This window comes from Lissotriton helveticus, chromosome 3_1 (genome assembly GCF_964261635.1).
Source record: "Lissotriton helveticus chromosome 3_1, aLisHel1.1, whole genome shotgun sequence".
In the NCBI taxonomy this organism is placed as follows: domain Eukaryota; kingdom Metazoa; phylum Chordata; class Amphibia; order Caudata; family Salamandridae; genus Lissotriton; species Lissotriton helveticus.
In genome coordinates this window covers 713114499-713139373 of record NC_136061.1, presented here as the reverse complement: position 1 = coordinate 713139373, position 24875 = coordinate 713114499, and the positions used below count along the sequence as shown (strand labels likewise).

General features: G+C 52.0%; 1 protein-coding gene and 1 pseudogene across 1 annotated transcript in view; one reads left to right on the top strand and one right to left on the bottom strand.

Annotated features, from left to right (window-relative positions):
* LOC144822877 (solute carrier family 13 member 1-like) overlaps window positions 1–24875 on the top strand; it is a 701886-nt gene that overhangs the window by 179119 nt on the left and 497892 nt on the right. The window lies entirely within an intron of this gene.
* Window positions 22749–23471, bottom strand: LOC144825460 (18S ribosomal RNA; annotated as a pseudogene).

The following is a 24875-nucleotide window of genomic DNA, read 5'->3' as shown; positions in this document are numbered from 1 at the left end:
ATGCATGTCTGGCCACTACATACATCACATATCGAGCTGTGTCTGTGCGTAGAATGACTGTGTGCATGACTGGGCAGCATTCAATGAGCATGTCCTGTGTACATATGTGTATGGTATGTGTGTGGCATCTGGGTACATGGACTCACCAACAAAATATCCATCTACACAAGTGTGGTCGTGTGCAATCATAGATGGCTGAGATGGTGCATAATCCTATTTCAGTGTGAATGAACAAGAGTAAGGGCATAATAAGTGCAGTGATGTGATCTCGTCTTGGTGTGCGGGCACTGGGCATAGCCTCTGGGTTCACACTGAGACAGACAACAGGGGCACACAGACACAATCAGCCGAGCAATTATTGTCCTGGCACCTGCATGTCCAAAATCCTGTGGCTCTGTATGGCTGACAATGTAACACACTCCTCTCAGACATACAACTGCAGGCAGGGAAAACCGTGACATTGGGACACACACACTCCTTCGCCTTGGAGACAGCATGTTTGTCAGTGTATGACACAACCCCACACCCTCAGGCATATACTGCAGCAGTACAACTACATTTCTGCCCCCCTGCCCTCCACCTCCCTTTACGATGACTTACCAAAACATTGGGGGCACCATACAGCCTTGGGTACTGTGTGAGCACCTCGTCCACCAGGACCTCCACCTCCTCGCTTGTGAATGGACTGGCACGGATCTTCTCTATCCTTGCAATCCCTTTGGACATGGAACACCTGTGGTGGAAGTGGGTGGTGAGGGGTCCCAGGCAGCAGGCTCTGTAGGCAGCAGCAGGAGAGGGTCCCAGGCAGCAGGCTCTGTAGGCAGCAGCAGGAGAGGGCCCCAAGCAGCATGCTCTGTAGGCATCAGCAGGAGAGGGTCCAAGGCAGCAGGCTCTGTAGGCAGCAGCAGAAGAGGGTCCCAGGCAGCAGGCTCTGTGAGCAGTGGAAATGTGAGGCTCACTTCCACATATTTAAAGCCCCTGGGGTCGTTTCTTTCGTGCCAAGCTGCAACAATTGGTTGTCCAGGTCTGCCTCTTTCAAAAGCATCCAATGACCGCCTCCGCGGTGGCAGAGCACGCCTTTTGCGATTTTCAAAATTGCATCATGCCACTGCAATCAACGCTCCCATTGGCTGTAGGCAATGCTCCATGGTGGTGACACACCGCAGGGGCCAGGCAGTAGCTCCCGCGAGTAGAGTGGCGGAGCATGCCCACTGCCATCTTCCCATGTCTCCATGCCAATGACCACCGCAGTTGTGTATGGGGTGGTGCTGGTGACACACTGCCGGGGCCAGGCGGTAGCTACCATGAGTAGGGTGGCAGAGCATGACCACCACCATTTGGGCATGTATCCATGTCAAAAAATGCCGCAGTTGTGTATGGGGTGGTGCTGGTCACACACCGCCGGGGCCAGGCGGTAGCTACCGCGAGTAGGGTGGCTGAGCGTGCCCACCGCCATTTGGGCATGTCTCCATGACAATGACTACCGCTGTTGTGTATGGGGTGGTGCTGGTGACACACCGCTGGGGCCCGGCGGTAGCTACCGAGAATAGGGTGGCATGCAATGGAAATTTCCATCAGGAACTGTTGAAAACGTACACAGTGGCAACATGGTGAAGGGCACATCTTCGTCCACACAATGCCGTTATTCCATTGATTACACAGGTGCCCGCACATGCCATGGTTGGGTATGTGTGACATACATTGGTCTGTAGTCCCTGCCATGTCAATTGTGCATTTGATGGTTGATGGTGCGTGGCAGTGTTGAAGTGGACTCAACAATGTGTGCACTAATCAATGTGGATCAGTGATGACCGTGACAAGGCTTGGCCCACTGTATGATGTTGTTACTTACTTGCTTTTATATCTGCTCATACACACAATTGATAGTTTGCGGACTATTGCGTTCATTGTGTTGTGGATGTGTGCCAATTTTACTTGATGCATTGAGGTGTGACAGGTACAGCAGATGAGTATGAAACAGTCATGTTCATTTTACACACATTGGCTGGATGGTACGCTGCAAGGCGTGCATATGTGAAATGTGGGGTTTAGTATGTGTGCATTCACATTGACCTGTGTGTTGTTTGAGGCACTTGTATGGTAAATGAAGAGGTGTGCCCTCTGTGTGGCTCAAACATCCACCCATGTGTGCATTTTTTGCATTTTTTCACGGGTTGTGATTGCGGGGTTTACACTAAGTCATTTGGATGGAACCCTGTTGTGTTTTGTTGTTGTTTTTGGAGGATTGTTTTTACAAAAAACTTTTAAAGAAAGGCTAAGGTACGTGATGTGACTCCCCTAAAAATTATAAGGAAAAGGGGTAGTATAACTTAGCCAAAGGCAGATATTCACACACGTAAGTTAAAAATTGAAAAACGCCTTAGAAACCTAATGTGGATTGTGTGTAGGGTTTTAGAGTGTACAAGAAGATGTGGCACCTGTGCTGATAGCAGTAAGTATGGGTGAAGACACAAGATAAGAACGGTGCAACACGGTCAGAGGAGACCCAATAAACCTCTGTAGTGGTTGGCAAAGGCCCAACCAAATAGATACAACACAAATCCTGTGCACACGTTATAATGAGTTAATCATACAGGTTTTCTTTCTAGATGAAGAATAAGAAGCGCAAAATCATGAGTAATGAGACAAGGTAGACACATGTGAATAGTTTCTTTCAGATGTATTGGGCCTTCCTGTTCTGGAAGGTTGACATCAAGACAAAAAACAACAACCAGCCGACACGTGTTTCGTCAAGCGAGCCGTTAGCTCGTGACTCTTCAGGGCTGTGGGCGGTGTGGCTATATGCGGTTTGGGTGGCCGGTGATAATTCCAACCCAGCTATAATGGGTTAAGTATCCTGGATTATTGGTAAGGTTAGCTGAAAAGTGGAACAACGGGCGGGTACATCCGTCGTTATATATGGCAGTCTGGCTGAAGATGCCAAAAACGGTACAAGTTGTGGTGTTTCTCGAGTTTCCCGGTTTGGAATTATCACCGTATTGTTTTTCTCTTTCTTTTTTTTGTATTGTTTTTGCCATATTGTATAATTGTGTATTGGTGTGTAATTGTGTATGGTTGCTTGGTTGATTGTGAGGATGTTTGGTTGCTTCAGGTTGATTGGGGTTGTGGTGTACATTTAAATTGATACTTATTTTGAATATATTTTTGAAACAGTCTTTGTGTATGTTTATAAGAAATAAATAAGAAATATGTTTTTCCTATAAATATTCTTGTGTGGGACAATGTTGATATATACAAATTTATGTATATATTACCTATAGATTAAGTGTGCTCTCTAGGAGAGGTTTTGTGTTCTTGTTTGAATTTGCTCCCTGCCTCCTTCTCCTAGTATTGCTGTACTCAGGGACCCTTGCTTGTTTTTGATTCAGTTGCTTGAAGCTACATCTTAGAGTGAGGTAGATGCTGATAAAGAAATGAGTTGTAATGCCCTTAATCACCGTAGCAGAGTGAGGTAGATGCTGATAAAGAAATGAGTTGTAATGCTCTTAATCACTGTAGCAGATACAAACCTGTTTTCCACCAGATACTCCAAGGATCCTTCATTCCACTTCTACATTTCTCTTTCCCAATACAAAATATATAAATAAATAACAATAAACACCCCATCTCAAAAGCTGCACACCTATAGTCACCATTCGAGCCTAGTTTGTTCAATAACAGCACATATGGGAAGGAAACAGAGTGCCAGTTCTCAACCCACAAGATCGTCAATGCTCCACCCACCAGGTTATCCCTCGAGGAGAGAAATTATTTTCAAATCTCACAAACTAACTTACCCCACTATATCATACATCCTACCTTCAGCAGGCAAATCAGCAGTCTGCTCTTCTTGACTCCTCCATTCAAATCCCCTTGTGACCCTACCTTCCACATTTGTCTTTAAAAATGTGCCCTAGAACCCTCCTTCCTCCTCCTACACAAGAGACTCTTCTTGGAGTGTGTAGACAAAATATTGAGTTGGAAACGTCGAACTACAGAAACATTGAGTCCTAAATATCGTGAGTCAGAAATATCGACAGCAAGAATATCGATTTTATGTTTAAATTAGTTTTATTGGTGTCAGACAAAACATACAAGGCAGAAAGCACAGAGCTATGTCGCGGCGGCAAATAGAAACAGCCAATCTGTAAAAGGACCCTCACCATAGGGCCCAACATATAGCGCATGTAATGCGGAGCAGTTCGAGGCCGCCCTCTGGCTATGACAGTCCCCTGAGGCACTGTAACGTCCAATAGCTTTCTGCGCGTTATAATTAGCACACACATAAAATGGAAGAAAAAGAACACCCCCCCTCCCGATACCCAAAACCCCCCTCACCCCAACCAGTGTGCCTAATCGTGCGAAGGAAGGCTGCATTAGTGAAGGCGACTCACCGAGTGTTCGTGTCGGCCTGAGTGGGCGCATCGAGGTGTTCTGTCAGGCGTAGTAAGTGGAGGTACTTAGGGCAGGTGATTTAATGAAATTCTTGGGACAGAAGTGTGATTAACGGCTTCCATAGCTTGTGAAATGTAGCCGTTGTGTGGTTGAGTGTGGCCTGGATGCGTTCCATCCCCAATGTAAACCAAAGCTTGTACAGCCAGCCCGTATGTGTTGGCCGTGTGCTGGACCCCCAAAGAGAGAGTATGTGCTGAGTGGCAGCTTGCATCGCGATGCCCATTTGTCGCCCCTGTTGGATTTCAAAAGGAAAGTGAGTGCTTTCGGGAGGCCTAGGACAGTATGAGCGGGAAACTGTGGAATTTCAGTGTCCCAAGTGCTATCTATGTCATCGAGGACCGAGGTCCAGTATTCCTGATACCAATATGTGGCTATTTTCACCGCCGACTCCCTGCCCGCTGTATTCCTCGCTGTTTGATTGGCCCTGTAGTAGATCGATTTCCACTCTTGGGCAGTCAAGGTTCTCCCCAGCTCCTGTTCCCAACGTCTTTGCCCAGTAGTGTGTTGTATATCGGGGTCTGGTGTAAGCCGCTTATAAAGGTCAGTAATGAGACCTATCCGAATCTTTTGTTGCCAGCCATTTCTCGAATGCGTTCAGGCATTAACGTCGGGTTGAAAAAGCCAATGTCGTAATTGAAAGTACTGAAAGAGTTGGGGTGAAGAGAGATCGTACCCCTGGGATAAATCAGCGAGCGTCAGCAAGCCCTCTAGATCAAAGAGATGGCCAGCGGACCTGCAGCTGGACCCGCGCCATTGCTGAAAGGCCTGAGGATCCATGCCCGGGGGGAAACTCGGGGTTATCTAGCAAGGGCGTGAGCGGTGAGGGGAAAGTCGTAAGCTGGTGTTTGGTAGCTACGGAGTCCCAGACCTTCAAGACTGTATGCGTGATGGGTGAGTTCTGGAGGTATCGTGGTCTGTGTGGGCGGCGAAGGAAGGGCATCTTCCACAGAGACGTCTGAGCCATAGCTCTGTTCTGGAAGAGCCATCTCTTCTCGGATTCGGACCTAAACCATTCCACAAGGTAGCGTAGCTGCGCAGCTTGAAAATATCGTTGTAGATTGGGGATTCCCAGTCCTCCCTCGTCTAGCCCCCGGTATGCCAGTACTTTATGCATGCATGGCCTCTTCCCTCCCCATATGAAGTGCTGAAGTGCCGTTTGCAAAACACACAAAATGATGGACGGAATGTTGCACAATGGCAAAACATTCACCCCGAGTCACAGATCTGGGTTTAATCCATCGTTATCATCACCCCCTTTTGTACCACTTTGTTCGCCATAAGTTGGCAGGGTAAGCTCAGACGTGAGTCCCTTGCTCACTTTGCCACTGGATTCAAGCAAGCCGGGCTGAAGACGGCTAAAATGCCAGAAACCGGTCCTCGGAAGCTTCTTTCCGGTCCAGGGAAGGCATGGCTTGGCAGTTCGGGCTGGACTGTTCCCATGATGCACAGGGTCAGACTGATTTGCATATGGCCATGTCTGAACTGGGGTGGCAGAGTGGGCTAAAGATCGGTGATGGATTAAACCCAGATCTGTTGACTGGATGCGAGTGCTTGATTGGTTCAGATGCTCCGTCCATCACCACCCCCTTTTGTACCACTTTGTTCGCCATAAGTTGGCAGGATATGCTCAGAAGTGAGTCCCTTGCTCATTTAGCCACTGGATTCAAGCAAGCCGGGCTGAAGACTGTTGAAATGCCAGAAACCGGTCCTCTGAAGCTTGTTTCCGGTCCAGGGAAGGCATGGCTTGGCAGTTCAGGCTGGACTGTTCCCATGAGGCACAGGGTGAGACTGATTTGCATATGGCCATGTCTGAACTGGGGTGGCAGAGTGGGCTAAAGAACGGTGATGGATTAAACCCAGATCTGTTGACTGGGTGTGAGTGTTTGATTGGTTCAGATGCTCCGTCCATCACCACCCCCTTTTGTACCACTTTATTTGCCATAAGTTGGCAGGGTATGCTCCGACGTGAGTCCCTTGCTCACTTTGCCAATGGATTCAAGCAAGCCGGGCTGAAGACGGCTGAAATACCAGAAACCGGTCCTCGGAAGCTTGTTTCCGGTCCAGGGAAGGCATGGCTTGGCAGGTCGGGCTGGACTGTTCCCATGAGGCACAGGGTCAGACTGATTTGCATATGCGCATGTCTGAACTGGGGTGGCAGAGTAGGCTAAAGAACGGTGATGGTTTAAACCCAGATCTGTTGACTGGGTGTGAGTGTTTGATTAGTTCAGATGCTCCGTCCATCACCACCCCCTTTTGTACCACTTTGTTCGCCATAAGTTGGCAGGGTACACTCAGAAGTGAGTCCCTTGCTCATTTAGCCACTGGATTCAAGCAAGCCAGGCTGAAGACGGCTGAAATGCCAGAAACTGGTCCTCGGAAGCTTGTTTCCGGTCTAGGGTAGGCATGGCATGGCAGTGCGGGCTGGACTGTTCCCATGAGGCACAGGGTCAGACTGATTTGCATATGGCCATGTCTGAACTGGGGTGGCAGAGTGGGCTAAAGAACAGTGATGGATTAAACCCAGATCTGTTGACTGGGTGTGAGTGTTTGATTGGTTCAGATTCTTCGTCCATCACCACCCCCTTTTGTACCACTTTGTTCGCCATAAGTTGGCAGGGTATGCCCAGACGTGAGTCCCTTGCTCACTTTGCCACTGGATTCAAGTAAGCCGGGCTGAAGACGGCTGAAATGCCAGAAACTGGTCCTCGGAAGCTTGTTTCCGGTCTAGGGAAGGCATGGCTTGGCAGTTCGGGCTGGACTGTTCCCATGAGGCACAGGGTCAGACTGATTTGCATATGGCCATGTCTGAACTGGGGTGGCAGAGTGGGCTAAAGAACGGTGATGGATTAAACCCAGATCTGTTGACTGGGTGTGAGTGTTTGATTGGTTCAGATGCTCCGTCCATCACCACCCTCTTTTGTACCACGAAGTGCCGTTTGCAGCTGCGTGATTGTTCCAACCGGCGGAGGCACAGGAATTGTTTGAAAGAAATAAAGAATCTTGGGAAGTGCCGACATTTTGATCGCTGCCACCCGTCCCAGTAGAGACAGTGGCTGTTTCGCCCAACGCTCTAGGTCCTTGCGGATCTGTGAAGTGAGGGTAGCGTAGTTCGAGGCAACCGTCCTCTCCGTAGAGGAGGTGAGGGAGATGCCAAGGTACGGGATTTGCGACTGGGTCGCTAGCCCCCAAGCGGAGGCAGGTGAATCTCGGCTGGGTTGAGCGTTCCGGCCCAGTGGTAGGATCAGCGACTTCCCTCTATTCACTCGAAAACCCGAAGCGGCACCGAAGAGCTCGATTTCATCCAGGAAGGCCGGCACAGAAATGGCTGGGTTATCCAGGGCTGCCAAAATGTCATCCGCATACAGGCCGATGGGATGTGGTTCCCTGCCAAAGTGTACCCGTGTATACCGGGGTGATCCCGTATGCGTTGCGCGAGCGGTTCCACGTACAACGCGAATAGGAGGGGGGAGAGGGGAAATCCCTGCCGTGTCCCACGTTGGATCTCGAATGGGGGAGAGCACAGGCCATTGAAGCGGACACGCGCCCGGGGTTTGTGGTAGCAGCTCGCGACCCAGGCTTGAAAGCGATCCCCCACGCCAAAGTGTGCTAGGACCTTCTGTAGGAAGCTCCAGTCAACCCGATCGAACGCCTTTTCGGCGCCGATAGAGAGGAGGACCGAATCGGATTGTTGAAAGTGAGCCTTGTCAATTAGGTGAAGGAAGCGTTTGGTGTTGTCGCTGCATTGTCTGCCCGGGATGAAGCCGGACTGATCCGGCTCTATGATACCCAGGAGGCATGGTCCAAGCTGCGCAGCCAGCACTCCCGTGAAAAGCTTATGGTCGATATTGAGCAAAGATATCGGTCGGAATGCGGAGTATTGCGTGGCATCCTTACCTGGCTTAGGTAAGACTATCACATCCGCTTCTAGCATATCTGGCGGGATGGAGCCGGGGCCGTGGAATGAGTTAAAAAGTTTCGTAAGAAGTGGGGCGATCAGTGGACAAAAGGTTTTATAAAAAACCGGCGGAAAAGCCGTCGGGGCCTGGTGACTTTAAGGGCTTGAGACCCGAGATGGCACTAATCACCTCTTCGATCCGGATAGGTGTTTCAAGGGCGCCGGCGTTGGTGGAGTTCAAGGTGGTGATAGCCGTGTCGCGAAGATACTTCTCTGCATCAGCCTTAGAGGCGGGCTCTGCCGCGTGGAGTGCCCGTAGTAGTAGTCGATAAAAGCCTTTGCTATCTGCCCCTCGTCCCGGAGCTCGTCCCCGTTCTCAGTGCGTAAGAGCTCAATTTCGGAACGTTGGACCTTGGCTCTGAGCGCGGAGGCGCCCCGTTCTGTTCCCCCCTACATAATAAGTGTGGCGCAGGCAAAGGGCTGCATATTCGGCCCTGTCCAAATCTAGGCTCGCCAGTTGAGTCCTGGCCACCTTGAGTTGTTTCCAGACTCTAGGTGTGCCAGTTCGGCTGTGAACCTGTTCTAATTCAACAACCTTGGCCGTAAGGTCTGCTCTCTTATCCTTGCGTTCTCTGGCCTCCGCCGCCACCACGGCAATCAGCTCGTCTCTAACTACCGCTTTGAGCACCCCCAGAGCGCTGTCAAGGGCGTGTCAGGGTGGTCATTAACTGCTAGGTAGTCAGTGATACACTTGCGGAGCTGTTGAACCACGTCCTCCCGTTGCAGGATGGGTTCCCTCAGCCGCCACCTGCCAGGGGGTCTCTTGATGGCTGGGACCTGAATCAGAAGTTCCACGGCCTCATGGTCGGAGATAGCCGCTGGATATCCACATCCGCCACTCGAGCTACCAGCTCCGAGGAGCCAATGAAATTATCCAATCTGGCATAAGTGTGGTGCACATGCGAATAGAAGGTGTATTGCGATGCACCTGGATGTTTAGCCCTCCACAGGTCCTCAAGCCCTCTTTGTTTCAGCCATTCCCTGCCTGCTTCCGAAAGAGCCCCCGTTCAACTGTAGCGTTGGCCGGACCTGTCTCTATCCTTTTCCATCACAATGTTTAGGTGCCCTCCCAGGAGCAGTAAGGGGTCTGAGGAATGCAGAGCCTCAGAGAGGGCATTCCGAAGGAAAGGTTCCTACCCGGAGTTCGGTGCGTACAAGGACCCCACTGTGAGCTGCGCCGCCCCCACCGTGAAGCTGCAGGCTAAGAGCCTACCCTTAATCTCACCTACCTTATCTCCGACGCGACCTGAGAAAAGCCTGGCAACCAAGATAGCGACGCCTGCCTTTTTATCAAGAGTGGAGGAGAAGAACTACTGTGAAAAGATTCGGGATTTCTGCCTGTGGCAATCTTTAGGGAGCAAGTGGGTTTCCTGAAGTAAGCATATTGCCGCACCTGAGTGTTCTAAGTAGGATAATACAGCCCGTCTCTTGATGGGGTTATTGAGGCCTTTCACGTTCAGCGTGAGGATCTTTTCAGTGTAAGTGACCATGGTACCAGTCGTGAGTGATGTGTGTCGTCCTTGCCCTGTCTCGCAGCCATGCAACCTGCGCCTCAACCTCCGTCCCTGTTAGCACACTGGTTCCCACCCCCTCCCACCTGCCCCGAAATACTCCCCCAAAGTCCCTCCCACACCCACCCTAACCCCAACAGATAGCTCCCCCATACCAACCTCCCGCCCCCCCTGAACCCAAACCGCCGCAACCCGCCTTCCCCCCTCACTGACCCTAACCAGAAACTCCCAAAGAAATGTCATAGTCCCAGGCCTATCAATACACAGTTCACGCCTGCGTTGTTGTTACATGGAGGAGTGTGTGGCAATGGCAACCTCTTCGACCCCCGCCCAACATCCCCCAGACCCGCTTGTTCTAAGTGCAGAGAAAACCCCCTTGTGGGTGCAGCACTATTCCAGCGCCGCAGTGTCCTTGTGCACCTCCTGGATGGCCGATGCCTGTTCCTGTGCCATCGTCTCCGGGTCAGGTTTGAGAGAAACTTTGGGCGAGCGTCTGCCACCCACTCATTGCCAACCACTCCGCGAGGTTCTCGGTGATTTCTCCTGCGATGGCCATAAAGGTGTGTCGTCCTTCCCGGAGCCCTCATCTAGGTCAATGCCCAGTAGGCTATATGTGTCCCGCAGGGACCTGAGCTGCTGCAGAGCCCCGTTCCATTTGAAAATGAGCCGGAAAGGTTGACCCCAGGAATACGGAATCCCCTTGTCGCGCAGGAACGTTGTGGCTATTCTGAATGCTTTTCTCTTCTGCAGGGTGATGGCTGAGAGGTCTTGGTATAGCGCCACCGGGTAGCCCTGGTACTGGAGGGGCTGTTTCCGGCATGCCTCCTGTAGGATCCGTTCCTTCAACGGAAAGTCTGGCAGGAAGGCCAGGATACCTGGAGGGGGGCAGGTGCACGACGCGCCAGGCTCACCCTGTGCGCCCTGTCGATGCGTATTTCAAAGTCTGCAGAAATTAGCAACATCGTTCCCCTCAGTTTTGGATGGGACAACACGGACCCGTATGTTGTTTCTTCGAGAGCGGTTCTCAAGATCCTCCGCGTGCGCCTGAAGGTGACCTCTTGTTGTAACTGTTCCACCTCCTCGCTCCTTGTCTGGTCTGCTTCCTCCACCGCTGCCACGCGTTCCCCCAGGCCATCCACATCAAGGCGCAGTTTGCGGTGCTCCCCAGCCATATCTTGCTTTAGTGTCTGGAAATCTTCCCGCAGGGAGTTGAATAGGGTCTCTAAAAACGACTTGGTGATGGGGGCCCCGCCATCTTCCTGCCCCGCGCTGTCCTTCGCTGCTGCCGGGGGCGATGGACTCTTCTCACCCTTAGGGGCACCCTTCGCCAGCATGTCCGTGATGGTGCGTCCGCCCCTTCGTGCCCCGTCACCATGATGTGCCAAGCACCGCGTCCCCGGGAGGTCTCAAAGGCCCGGCTGTTGGGTGGCGGCCTGCTCTTGTGGGTGCGTACTCTCCAGGCACCGGCGTGGCTAGGGCCTAGGTCTAGGTGCCGTCCTGGGCAGGCGTGCCGTCCGCCTCTGCGCCCCGGGACCTCTGAAGGCAAGCGATGCAGGTGTGCTCCGCAAGCGGCCTGAAGCGATTCGCCCCCTCTCTGAGCTCACCTAGGCCTCGTCCAGCTCAAGTCCCAGCGTTGTCCACTCAGCCCAGCCATAACTCCGGCAGGACGTTATGGGCCTCGGACCTCCATGTGCAGTCTTTTCTCTTTTGGTGGCAACCCCCCCACGCCTCTGCTCACCCGGCAGCGCCCTGAGGCGTCCAGGCCGGTGGCGCTGCCCCAAGCGTGTGTGTCTGAATAGGTCCCAAAGCCCAGGGCTCTATTTGCACGTTAACCCTCAGGCGCAGGTCAGTCTTATGGCACCCTGTCCCCCAGGAGCTCGCCGCAGTCACTCGTGGCACGCTGTCCCCCGTATACGTCTTGGAGCTTGGACCACTCCCGGTGCTTTCTTGCGCCCGCTTCCCAGAGGTAGGCCCCGGATTCAGGGGCTCGATTTTCACGCCTCCCAAGGTGGCGCAGCCTCCGCCCTTGGCCACTCGACACACTTCTGGGCGCTCTCACCAGAACGTCGGCCGCCTCACCTGTGTGGATCGCCGAGCGCCGCCAGCGCCTTGGTGAGCAGCAGCCGTCGGATGCACTTTCGCGGCTGGTGGAAGGCGCGGGTCACTCCGGAGTCCTGGCGTCATTTCACAGCGGTGGCTGCGGGCTCCGGACCGGCCAATGAAAGGGTGCCGTGTAGGGGCAGTTCCGTAGGTTCTCGCTGCCCAAAAATGCGGGCAGTGGGTGCCCCCGCTCTGTTGGGCACAAATCGCTCGTGCTTGGGGGTTTAAGGGCGAAGGGAGGGTCAAGAACAGGGACTCTGGCCGGGAGCTCACGGACCTGCGACTGCCTCGGACGCCATCTTAGCCACGCCCCTCAAGAATATCGATTTTAAGGTAAGAAATATCGGTAAAAAAAAGATAGAATTCATTAATATTGTTTTCAAAAATATATTTTTTTTAATAATTGTTTATTTTTCAATATATGTGTTAAGTTTTTAGTAGTTATCCATTTTATTGTAAGAAAATTTTGCGTTTTAATTTCCGTAGCAGGTTGTAGGTGTATAGGGGAATAGGGTGGGAAGTAATTTAATTATAATAAATTAATGATTGTTTTTTATTTATTAATATTTATTCAATAGAAATGTTATAGTGTTAATTTTGGGAAGTAATTTATTATTAATTAATTATTAATTGGTTGTTAATTAATATTAATTAATTGGTAATTAATTATGGAAATTGTGTAATTTATTTTAGGTGCTGGTTTTGGGGTTTATAGGGGTAATGGGTGGGAAGTAATTTATTTTTGATTAATTAATAATTAGTGTATTTGGTTGTAAATTGATATTAATTAATTGATTGAAAATTAATTTTGGAAATTGTGTATTGAATTTTAGGTGCGGCTTGTTGGGTTTATCAGAGGAAAGGGTGGGAAGTAATTAATGTTTAATTAATGAATAATTAGTTGTTAATTAATATTAATTAATTGAAAATTAAATATGGAAATTGTATAATTAATTTTAGGTGAGGATTATGGGGTTTATAGGGGTAAAGGGTGCCTGATAGACACCGCCAGCCATATGAACCTTTTTCCGCCCTGGCCGCTAGGCGACCGGGGCGGAAAAGCGGCGGGCGGTGTTTCGGTCACCGCGGTCCCCCCCGCCATTGTAATATGGGGGGGAAAATAGGTGTCGGGCGGTCATGAATGTCGGGCAGATCTCCACCGCCTGCATGGCTACTCTTTCTCCAGCAGCAATTATTCTATAGTTTTAACTGTTTCTCACCAATTAATGCAAGATCATTTTTATGAGTTTCCAGCAAAATCATAATTACATGTTGAAAGATATAATTAACAAACTCATATGTACCCTTTCCTGGGCCTGATACTGTCTATTCAAAACAGTCATACTAATAGGCTGATCATTCAAATCATAATTCATTGAATGAGTTAAAGTGCCATGGTGCTACAGTACTACGAATTAAAGTGACTTATGCCTCAGTACTATAAATTAACGTGACTAGTGCCATTAAAGTGCAAACATTGAGACAATCATTGGAAGTTTATCAAAAAGTGCAATTCACAAGTTCTGGTGTTATACATCCGGAAAATGTTGATGTTCTAAGAGAATGTGCAAAATTGCCGAGCATCTGTAAAACCAATATAAATAAGCATCACCCAGCGACACGTCTAAAACAATCGATAAAAAGACACATAGATAAAACCTACCCAAAATGTCTTAAAACCAATCATTAAAAACATTGCTCAAGAGATACCTAAATACAGAGGGTTCACCTTATGCTCGTCCAATTTTCAGCTGAGGACAGGTTCTCATTCAAATTCAGGGGTTCAACTTACCTATGTATAGTGTTTTCTACTGGAACTATAGATAAATGTACAGATATAAATATATAAAAAGGCTATACAAGGGCTTAAGATCCATCACAGAAAAGTGTGAATATCCTCTGTCGCGTTTAATCCCCCCGGCCATTTGGAGTCGAACTCCAATATATAGCTTGTCTCCAGTCGTCTTAGACGGGCCTCTCTATCCCCTCCCCTCTTTGTCAAAAGTATAGACTCTATCGCGTAATATCGGAGATATTGGGGATTACTGTTGTGTACAGCCTGAAAGTGTCTTGCAACAGGATAGTTCTGATCTTTGTTTGTGATAGCCCTTAAATGTTGTAAAATACGCTTGTGCACTGCCAGCTTGGTACTACCTATATACATCAGATGGCATTCGCATTCCAGGACATACATGCAATATTCTGTTTTACATGTTAGATGTTGTTTAATTTCTCTAGTAGTCCCGGAAAATGCTGTCCTATAGGTTTTAGTGTTGGTACTAAACTGACAGCCCTACAAGTTAAACATTTATAAAAACCCTTTCTGGAAGACAGCCAAGTATCTTTCTTAAAACTCTCCTGACTGTTTCCCGCCAACATGTTGCCCATACTCATCGATCTACGGAAAGTAATGGCAGGATTCGAGGGCATTAGGTCACCAATCACAGGATCATCCTGGATAAAGTGGCAGTTACACCTTATAATGCTCCTCAATTACTTTTCCTGTTTGGAGTATGTCACGATCAGTCGGACCGGATCAGCCTTATCATTTTCAACTGCCTGTTTGGTCTTAACTTTGTATTTGAGGAGTTCCTCTCTTGGCTTCAATTGAGATTTTTTTCATGGCGGCCTCTACTACTCTGTAGCTGTACCCTCTGTCTAAAAACCTGGCGAGACTCTCCATTTGCTTCTCCTTCATATCTAATGGGTCACTACATATGCGTCGGATGCAAAGCATTTCCCCATAGGGTATACTCCTTTTTAAATGTGGGGGATGTGCACTTGTTGCGTGTAGTAACGTATTTCCCGCCGTAGGTTTTCTAAAAAGTATTAAAACCTGTACATCGCCGAGTACTTGCTGATGTTAAAAGTAAAATTAAGGTTACGAGTATTCTCGTTAATTTCCTCCATACATTTCAACACACTCTCCTCAGTTCCACGCCATACAATAAAAAGGTCATCAATAAAACGCATCCAGGAGACTATGTTACTGGTGCAGATATGTTCATATTTACGCCTGAGGACCAGTTCCTCCCATCAGCCCATAAACAGGCAGGCATAGCTGGGGGAGAAACTGGCCCCCATGGCTACACCCTGCACCTATTGATAAAATTGGCCATTAAAAAGGAAGTGGTTATTTTCTAAGCAAAAAGACAACATATCAAGTAACATCCTAGTATGTTGAGCATATTCCATAGGTCTAGTACTCAGAAAATATTCTGCAGCCGTAGCCCATCTCTGTGCCTTATACATGTATAAAGAGAGCTAACGTCCAATGTTACCAACAATAGATATGTACTCCAGGATAGGTCCTTGAGTTTACTAAGAAAGTCACTAGTGTCCTAAGCATAGGACACAAGGTTTTTCATATGTGCCTGTAGGAAATAGTCAATATATTTGGAAAGATTTTCCAACCGCCCATCACATGTCGCGATGATGGGTCTTTCCGGTGGGGCAGTTTAACTTTTATGGACCTTGGGTATGAAGTAAATATAAGGTACCAATGGATGTCCTTTTTTTTTTTTCACAACCGTGTTTATTAGAAGTTTAAGCAGATCAAATGTACAGTCCTCCAAAATCAGGAGAACACGTCAGTGGGCAATATACAATAGAATATACATACAGCACAAACTTTTAACTAGCTCCCACCCGCCCCATTATCCCCCGTAACTGTAACATTCCCCACTACCCACCCCTTATCCCGCCCTAACCCGATGCATGTGATCACAATCAGCTGCAGTACACATAAGGAAACACAACTAAGTGTCTTGGAGCTATCCAGGCCCCGAGGTCTCAATCAGTGGATAGACTATCATCTGTTTCAGTGGGGGGCTCCAATGTCAGGTCTCTGTAGTCCGCCCACCGCTTCCAGATCTTGTAATGTTTCCGAGGGCAGCCCCTGGCCTCAAACACTGGCAATTCCAGCCCCATGAGAAAATCTAAGCCCGCCCTCCAGGCGCTAAGTGGGGGAGCGCGGTCACTCTTCCAGGCCCTCGCCAGATCCCTCTTGGCCACAACGAGGCCCAGCAGAAGGAGATGGCGCTTATAGATGTTACCACCCACTTGATCTAGGATATGAAGAAGACCCAATCTAGGTGTACGAGGAAGATCCCATCCCAGCACCTCCGACAGGCAGTCCCACACACCACTCCAGAACCGGACCAGGCCCACACACGACCACACAGTATGCACCAATGTGCCTCTCTCGGCCCCGCAGCGCAGGCAGTCTGGGGAAGCAATAAGGCCGCCCTCCACAGTCTCTCTCTGGTGTAATAGGCCCGATGCAGGTATTTATATTGTATGAATCGCAATCTCACTGCTATAGCCGCTCCTCGGGGGGACTCTAGCGCCTCCCGCCAGTCATCCTCATCTAACGGACCAACATCCACCTCCCAGGAGGCCTTCAACGACACAAGGGAAGAGGAGCAGTGAGTGACCAGTGTTTGGTAGATTTTTGAGACTTTTTTATCCCCCAGGTCTCCCATGAAGAGCTTAGCTTCCACGGGGCTAAAGTCCGGAAGCTGGTCCAGCTCCACCAGACTCGGCGCCAGAGCATGACGAAGCTGTAGATATTTAAAAAACTGGGTCTTGGGCATGTCAAACTCAGTGCTGAGTGCTTGAAAGGATTTAAGGGTAGTCCCGGTAAGGACATGACCAAGCGACGAGATCCCTATGGAGTCCTAGCCACTAAACCCTTGTAGTGAGGCCAGCGCAGGGAGCTGTCCGTTATTCCACAGTGGAGTTTCAGCCGTCAGCCGTCCCCACCATCCCATGCGACGCAGTACCTGTCTCCAAATCAGGAAGACTACTTGAGACACTTGTGGCAGTGTCTTCCGCTGCCCTGCCGAATACAAGAGTGTATGGAGCGTGGCATCTCCCATCAGAAAATGTTCCAGGGCATATGCCGGATCGTCACGTCCACCGTACCACCACTCATTTAAAACCAACAAATGAGAGGCCTGGTAGTATGACAAGATGTCTGATGTTGCGAGACCTCCACAGTACGTGGACAAAAAGCAAGTCCGCAGTGCTACCCTAGAAGCACCCCCAGCCCATAAAAAGCGGCCCAGCAATGAATTCACACGACGGAACCACTGCGGGTCCACTCTGTGTGGATGATTTTGTAGCTGGTACAGTAGTCTAGGGAGGGCCACCATCTTAAATATAGCAGATCTGCCATAGATATTAAGAGGCATGCGCGACCACGTTTTGACGTCGGATTGAACCCTGTCCCACACCGGTTGTATGTTACGCTCCCACGCAATTGCAGCAGACTCTGATAGGAAGACTCCCAGATATTTCAGTCCACCAATCGCTACCTGCAGATCCGATGCCCAAGGAGACACCTCGGGCCGGCCCCCCAGCACCCAAAGAGTCGATTTGCGCGGGGTGAGGTAGAGTCCCGAGACGTCACCGAAAATGCGCAGTATCTCCAAAATACGCGGGCCCGAACGATCAAGGTCTGTCAAAAAGAAAAGGACGTCATCCGCATATAGCGCGATCCTGTCTGTGAGTCCCGCACTCCATACAAAGCCACGAAGCTGCGCGTCAATGCGCACCCACGCAGCCAGTGGCTCCATGACCAGCGCAAAGAGATACGGGGACAGAGGGCATCCCTGCCGGGTCCCCCTAGCAACCGGAAACCTCTCCGAGATGGCCCCCGAAATACGTACCGAGGCGGTGATGTCAGTGTACAGCAGTTTGACGTATGAGACAAAAACTGGACCCAAATTGAGGCGCGGTAATAGAGCAAAAAGGTAAGCCCAGCTGACAGAATCAAACGCTCTGTCGATGTCAGCCAGTAGGAGCGCCGCCCGCTCCTCAGTCGCCCTCATCGCACCTACCGCTACCTGTGCCCGTCTGATGTTGTGCCTTGTCGCTCTGCCCGGCATAAAGCCCGCCTGATCCGGGTGGACCAGATCTGCTATGTATGGGAGGAGACGATTCGCCAACGCCTTAGCCAATAATTTGGCTTCAAAATTAATGAGAGATATTGGGCGATACGAATCGTGCCTGTCAGGGGGCCTGCCCGGTTTCTGGAACACCACAATCTCAGCCTGACGCCAGTCCACCGGCAAGCTACCACTCTCCCGCGCTGCTTCCAAAGCCTGTCGATAGTGCGGTCCCAGCTGCAAATGAAATTTTTTGTAAAATTCACTGGGAAAGCCACTCGGTCCGGGCGCCTTACCAGTGTTGAGTTGTCCCAGCGCGTCGCCCAGTTCCTCCGCCGACAGGGGAAGGTCTAGAGCCGTCCTGGCTTCATCCGATATCGCTCTGGGGGGGAGGTCAGCTATAAATTTGTCGATTGCCTCCGGTGGGAGACTATCTCGTGGGGCGTATTGTACCGTATAGTAGTCGGCAAAGCTCGCCGCAAGGGCAGCAGGGTCCGTCATGGCAATCCCCTCTCCGTCCGTGAGGTCCGGCAGAGAGATCGGCTGCAGAGTTTGCTGACACAACCGGTGGAGCATTGTGCAGGACTTGTCGCCCCATTGGTACACCCTGCTCCGCGTGGCCAGCCAGGCTTGTCGAGCCTCGTCCAGTAGGACCGAGGCATATGATTGCTGCGCCTGTAGGAGCAGTCTGAGCGCCACATCGCCATTATCCCCTCTACACCGCTCCTCTAATGCTCTCACCTTGGCCGCAGCTGCCACTGTGGCCTCCTGGCGCTTCCGACGGGCGGTAGCACACCAGGCGATGTCTACGCCCCGCAATGTGGGTTTCATGGCTTCCCAGACCGTCACACTATCCACGCCCTCGGTCAAGTTCTCCTGCCAATATTGGGCTATCGCTCCGCGCATGTGTGTCGTATAATCTGTCTGTTGGAGATGCCACGAAGACATCCGCCAACGGAATGGCTGGTGCGGTTTACGCAGTTCAATCCGTGCCGCGACCGGGGAGTGGTCCGACAGTCCTCGAGGTTGTATCACGGCCTGCTTCACCCTATCGAGGAAGGCCCCAGGTACAAACACACAGTCCAACCTGGAGAAGGAGCCATGCACTGCTGACACATACGTGTATTCACGCGTCCTGACATGTAAATGCCTCCAAACGTCCACCCAACCCAACCCATCAATCATTGCTTTCAAACGTGTAGGGGTAGGCGCTACTGCGGCCACTTGCATTCTCTGTCTGTCCAGACCCACATCCACCACGTCATTCCAGTCGCCCCCTATCACAGCCAGGCAGTCCGGAATTTCGGCCCACAATTCAAACAGGCGCTCCGCCAGGGACCACTGCAGGGGTGGGGGAGCATATACACTGCCGAACACTACAGGTTCTACACCAATCATGCCCTTGACAAACACATACCGACCCTGGGGATCGAGCCAATGGCGTTCGTGAGTATAAGACAGTCGTCGATGAATGAGGATAGCTACCCCTCTCGACCCCCTGGTAAAGCCTGCGTGGAACACCTGGGTATAGCCAAATCGTTGCAAACTCAGTATCTTCGTTCCCAACATATGCGTCTCCTGCAATAACATGACATCCGCTGAGTCCCTCTTACCCCAGCGCAGCACTGCTCCACGTTTAATTTTGTCCAGCATTCCCCTGACGTTCCAACTGAGAATTCTCATGGAGCCACTAACAGGCGCCTTCTCTGGGGAATCACCCATAGTCTCGGTGGGAGAGCATCTGAAAACCCCCGGACCTAGCCCAAGCACCTTGTATTACAGAAATCACAGTAGCAAAAATCACGTGCATCCCTGCCCAACCACCCCGTACCCCCCCCACCCTGTCCACCAACACAACTCCCCCAACTACCAAACCTCCGCCTATCCCCCCTCCCCCACCCCTATACCTCATGGAACACTGAAGTACCTGTCGCGGCATAAAGAGCTTCAGGCCCAAAACAGAGCGCCCAAAGCCACCCATGCCAATGGATCCCCCTACTCTCCCCAACTAACAGTACCTCCCCTTAGGGCCCCCCCTCGAACGTGAGAGGATTAGGCCGCCCATGGGTCAGTACCCCGAGCCCCATTAATCACATGTGACCCACCGCTTAAGTGCAGCGGGACAGTACTACAACAAATACTACGCCCTTCCTGCGTCCAGCCATGGCCTAGATCTCACCACACCATGCGCCAGCCCATCAATCAGGAATTCTACCCCCAAGGCCACCAGCAGAGGCTAGTGACGAAATGTCGCTCAGGAGGCAGGAATGGGACTCCACGGCCCTCAGGTCCCAGTCCCAGACTGAGCAGTGTCCGACTGCGCACCATCCAGCTGGCCACCCCCGGATTGGGAGCGTCGCCGTGACCGAGACTTCCTGGGTCTCCTGTTCCTGTTGGAAGATTCGCCTCTCTCTTGCGACGACCCGCGCGATGCTCCGGGGTTCAGGCCCGGCTGGGCATTCGGTCGGATCCTGACTGTCTCGTCTGTCCAGCTAAACACCACCTCCGGGGTGTCGAAAAAGTGGGTCTTGGATTGAAACACAACTCTTAGACGAGCCGGGTACAACAGTGAATATTGTATTTTCAGTCCACGTAATTTGGCTTTCGCATCTTGGAAGGATCGGCGCTGCTGCTGCACCAGCTTGGAATAATCTGGGAAAATCATAATCCTGTGGCCCTCGAACAACAAGTCCTCCTTGGCTCTCGCTTCTCGAAGTATAACGTCCCTGTCATGAAAGTTGAGGATTTTAGCGATGACTGGACGTGGTCGCTCTCCTGCTGGCGGTTTCTGCGCTAGGGCCCTATGGGCGCGCTCCACTACAAAGCAGCGCGACAGGACGTCTGGGGGAAGCCAACTCTCCAACCAGTGTGTCAAGAACGCATCCATGGATCCCTTCTCACAATCCTCTGGAAAGCCCACGAAGCGCAGATTATTTCTTCGCGCCCGCCCTTCCGCGTCCTCGACACGGAGCGCCAGCCCCTTTTGGATCCTGGCCATGTCCTCCACCTTTTTCTTGAGGGCCACCACATCATCTTCCACCCCTGTAATCCGAGTTTCGGTTTCTGTGATGCGGGCCACAGCATTGCGGAGATCTTGACGCAGCAGCATGACATCGGCTCCAACCGCACCTATTTTGGCATCAAGCATGTCTCTGGATTGCGTAATGGCGGCCATTAGGGCCGCATTATCAGGACCTGTGCCCTGGCTACCTCCGGAGGCCCCGGATCCTCCACTGGGTCCCGTGAATTTATCGATCGGCCCTTGTTTGGTGGAACCAGTGCCGCCCCCACCTCTCGTCATGTTTAGGGGTAATGAAGAGGGCCTCCCAGCCCTTGCGGTGGGTCCCACGCCGACAGCAATCCAACAGCAGCGTCCACTCGGGGGGCCCAGGAGACTCCGTCAGGGCTTGAGCGCCGTCCCCAGTGGGCACCCCCAGATCACGGGCACCGCAGCCAAGCCCCGGGTGGCAAGCCCCGGTGGGAGCGCAAAACAGGACAGTCTCTTCACTTGCACAGGGCCTCCAAGGTCTCGGTCCGGACCTCACCCAGGACCCACGAGCCAGGGCACACACAGTATAGTCTCAAGACACTGGGGCGTCCAGCCCTGCCGTCCTCCTGGCCACCCCACACCCCACTCGTGTCTCACAGCAGCAGATGAGGCAGGGCAGGCACTTGGGTCCCCAAACTGAATAGCCCAGATCACCACTCGGGCCACATGTCTCTTCACAGTGCCTTAGAAGCAGGGCCACCAGAGGGGAGGAGGAGGGGGGGGGGCACTCACTGTTCGTCGCGGACTATCCGTGGACGACCTCCAGACACCACCCGGGCAGTAGGCACTATATAGCGTCGTCGATTCACCACTCCATCCAGCACTGCAACACCAGTTCTAGCCCTCCAAATTCGACGTGGCGTTCAACCGTCCAGCACTCTAGCTGCACTGTGCCCACACCCTCGTCCAGGAGCCAATGAAGACGCCGCCCGGCCGGGGCCCACCAAACTTGAGGCCCCGGCGTCCCCAGGGCCAGGCAGGCCTCAATCTCACTCCGAAGCCCCCAGTGTTCGAGGCAGGATCCAGCGGGGGACTCCCTCCGTTGCTTCACCGGCCCCAAGCAGTCCCGGAATCCGGCCAAGGGAGGCGCGCCTCAAAACGCACGTTACTGGCAAAACACTAGGCCACCGGGCAGCCGGGCCCCAGCTGCAACCCACCTCCTCGGGCTCCTCCTGTATGTGCCCAGCGGTCTCCACGTACAGTAGGTGCCACACCAACACCAGGAGTGAGCCTCAGGGACCCCCGGTCAACTTGACTCGGACCGGCCCGGGGTCGCGAAACTCGAGGCCCCGGCCGCCCGGGGTCCGCACAGGCCGCGGCGCCTCCACGCCGTCACCGGATCACCTCGGTACAACCTCCGACTCCACAGGTGTTCCCAGTGGGTCCCGCTAGCTCCGGCACCGCAGGTTCCGGGCGGGGAGTCCTCCGACCGGCCCGACCACTGGCCGTCGGTCCCCCGTCCCGAAAATCGAGGCCCCAGCTCCGCCTGTGGACAACAGGCCGCACTGCGCCGCCAACACTCACGGGTCACTGGAGCGGCCGATGGAACGGGGCGGCACACCGGAGAGGTCTTGGTGCCACCCGGAACACACCCAGCACAGGTAGGGCAGTTTACGGGCTCGGGGGCCAGGATAATGAGCGGATAAAGTGCGGGCCGGCGGGAGCTCCTCTAAGCTGCGACCGCCATCTTCGCCCTCCAAGCCACGCCCCCATGGATGTCCTTTTTTTAATAAATTTATATTCGTCCGAACTCAGGAGGCCCAAACCTTTCCATGCCAACAGACTCTTAAACAACGTATCCTGTATTGCTTTATATTTCAATGGAGTACTTTTTTTATAACATTGGACTTCATTTAATTGGCTGTATGCTTCCTTTAACTACTACTACAAGCTTTTTAACTGCAGCAACTTTAATATACGCTATTGGAGCTGGAATTACCGCGGCTGCTGGCACCAGACTTGCCCTCCAATGGATCCTCATTAAAGGATTTAAAGTGTACTCATTAAAATTACAGGGCCTCGAAAGAGTCCTGTATTGTTATTTTTCGTCACTACCTCCCCGAGTTGGGAGTGGGTAATTTGCGCACCTGCTGCGTTCCTTAGATGTGGTAGCCATTTCTCAGGCTCCCTCTCCGGAATCGAACCCTGATTCCCCGTTACCCGTGGTCACCATGGTAGGCACAGAAAGTACCATTGAAAGTTGATAGGGCAGACATCCAAATGTATCGTCGCCGTCACGGGGACGTGCGATCGGCCCGAGGTTATCTAGAGTCACCAAAGCAGCCGGGTTGGTCTTGGTCTGATAAAGGCACGCATCCCGGGAGGTCAGCTCTCGTCGGCATGTATTATCTCTAGAATTACCACAGTTATCCAAGTAACAGATGGAGCGATCAAAGGAATCATAACTGATTTAATGAGCCATTCGCAGTTTCACTGTACCGGCCGTGTGTACTTACACGTGCATGGCCTAATCTTTGAGACAAGCATATGCTACTGGCAGGATCAACCAGGTATGCTTACTTTAGATAATCCGATGATGGCCATAGGACGATGTTTCCGCCCTTGTCCGAATTTCGTATTATCAAGTCTTCCTTCTGCAATTTTAACATCAGTTGAATATATTTTCTTTCTTCATTCGAATATTTTTTCCTTGTTCTATTGCTTGCGTGGTTAATTTTTTTTATTTGTGCCACCACATGTTCACTAAAAGTATCCAGGCCATCATGTGCTGACAAAGGAATACATTTGAACTTTAACTTAAATGGGGTTTCTGGTTTCTTCTGCCCCATCATTACTGGTTCTACCTGAGTATTTGTGTCTTCTCCTGAGGCTAACTGACACAAATCTTGATATAGACTCAAGTCAGAGACCACAAGTCCTGAGGTTTCATTGGCAGTTGTTAAATTCACTTTGTGCTCCGTAGCCGTTTTTTGCAGGTGTAGTTTTTTAAGCTTTAATTTCCGGATAAATTGATACACATCCGCCCTTGTTCTTAAGTATTTGAAATTTGATTCAGGGCAAAAACTTAAACCCAGGGGGCGTGGCTAGCAGCCGAGCATGGCGGCAGCTTAACAGCGGAGCTCCGTGAGTGAGGCGATATCCCCCATTAATCCGCCGCACTGATCCGTTAAAATTTTCACTCCGGTGGGGCTGGCCGGGTCCGGAGCCGGGCGGAATCCCGCAGAGGCGTCTGGAGGGCTGACGAGCACCCAGGACTGACGGTGGATAATCCGGCGCGGTGAGGCCTGTGCGAGGAGGAGAGCCGCGGCCTGCCCTGAGACTGCAGACCGGGCGGAAGTGAGGCGAAGCGGGACTCGGGCGCAGGAAGTGGTCGGTGTCCGGGACCTGGGAACGCCGCAGCGGAAGAGGTAGCGACGGCGCACCGGCACCCAGCGACAGGCACAGAGGAAGTACCGGCGCCACGCAAGGACCTCGGGGAAGCCTCGGACTGAGGCTGCGACGCCCGAGAGACCAGACCGACCAGGGGCGGAGGAAGGAGAGCCGGCGGACAACGCACAGTAGGACGTGAAGGGCAGCACTGGGACCCCCCCCCCCCCCCCCTTCCCCCCCGCGGATACGTGGTGCAGGGTGGCGGAGACCCGGCGCATACAGAAGGAGCCCCCCTGGCGAGGACCGAGGCCGGGGCCTGCCGAGGGCTGAGATAGTCTGAGATAGTCTGCCGGACTCGCGCGTGGGCACCCCGCGCCACAGGTACACACCCAGTCTGCACCCCCAGTGGCGACCGACAGCGTGAGGAAGAGAGTGGGGACTGCCACGAGGGACGGGGGCAGCTGGAACTATGCAGGGGCACCCCAATAACCTGTGTACTGGGGCAGTACAGGACTTTGCTGTGGAGGCGCCACACACCCCGCAGACGAGGCTGAGAGTCAGTACAGCCTGGAGTGGCGGACGGG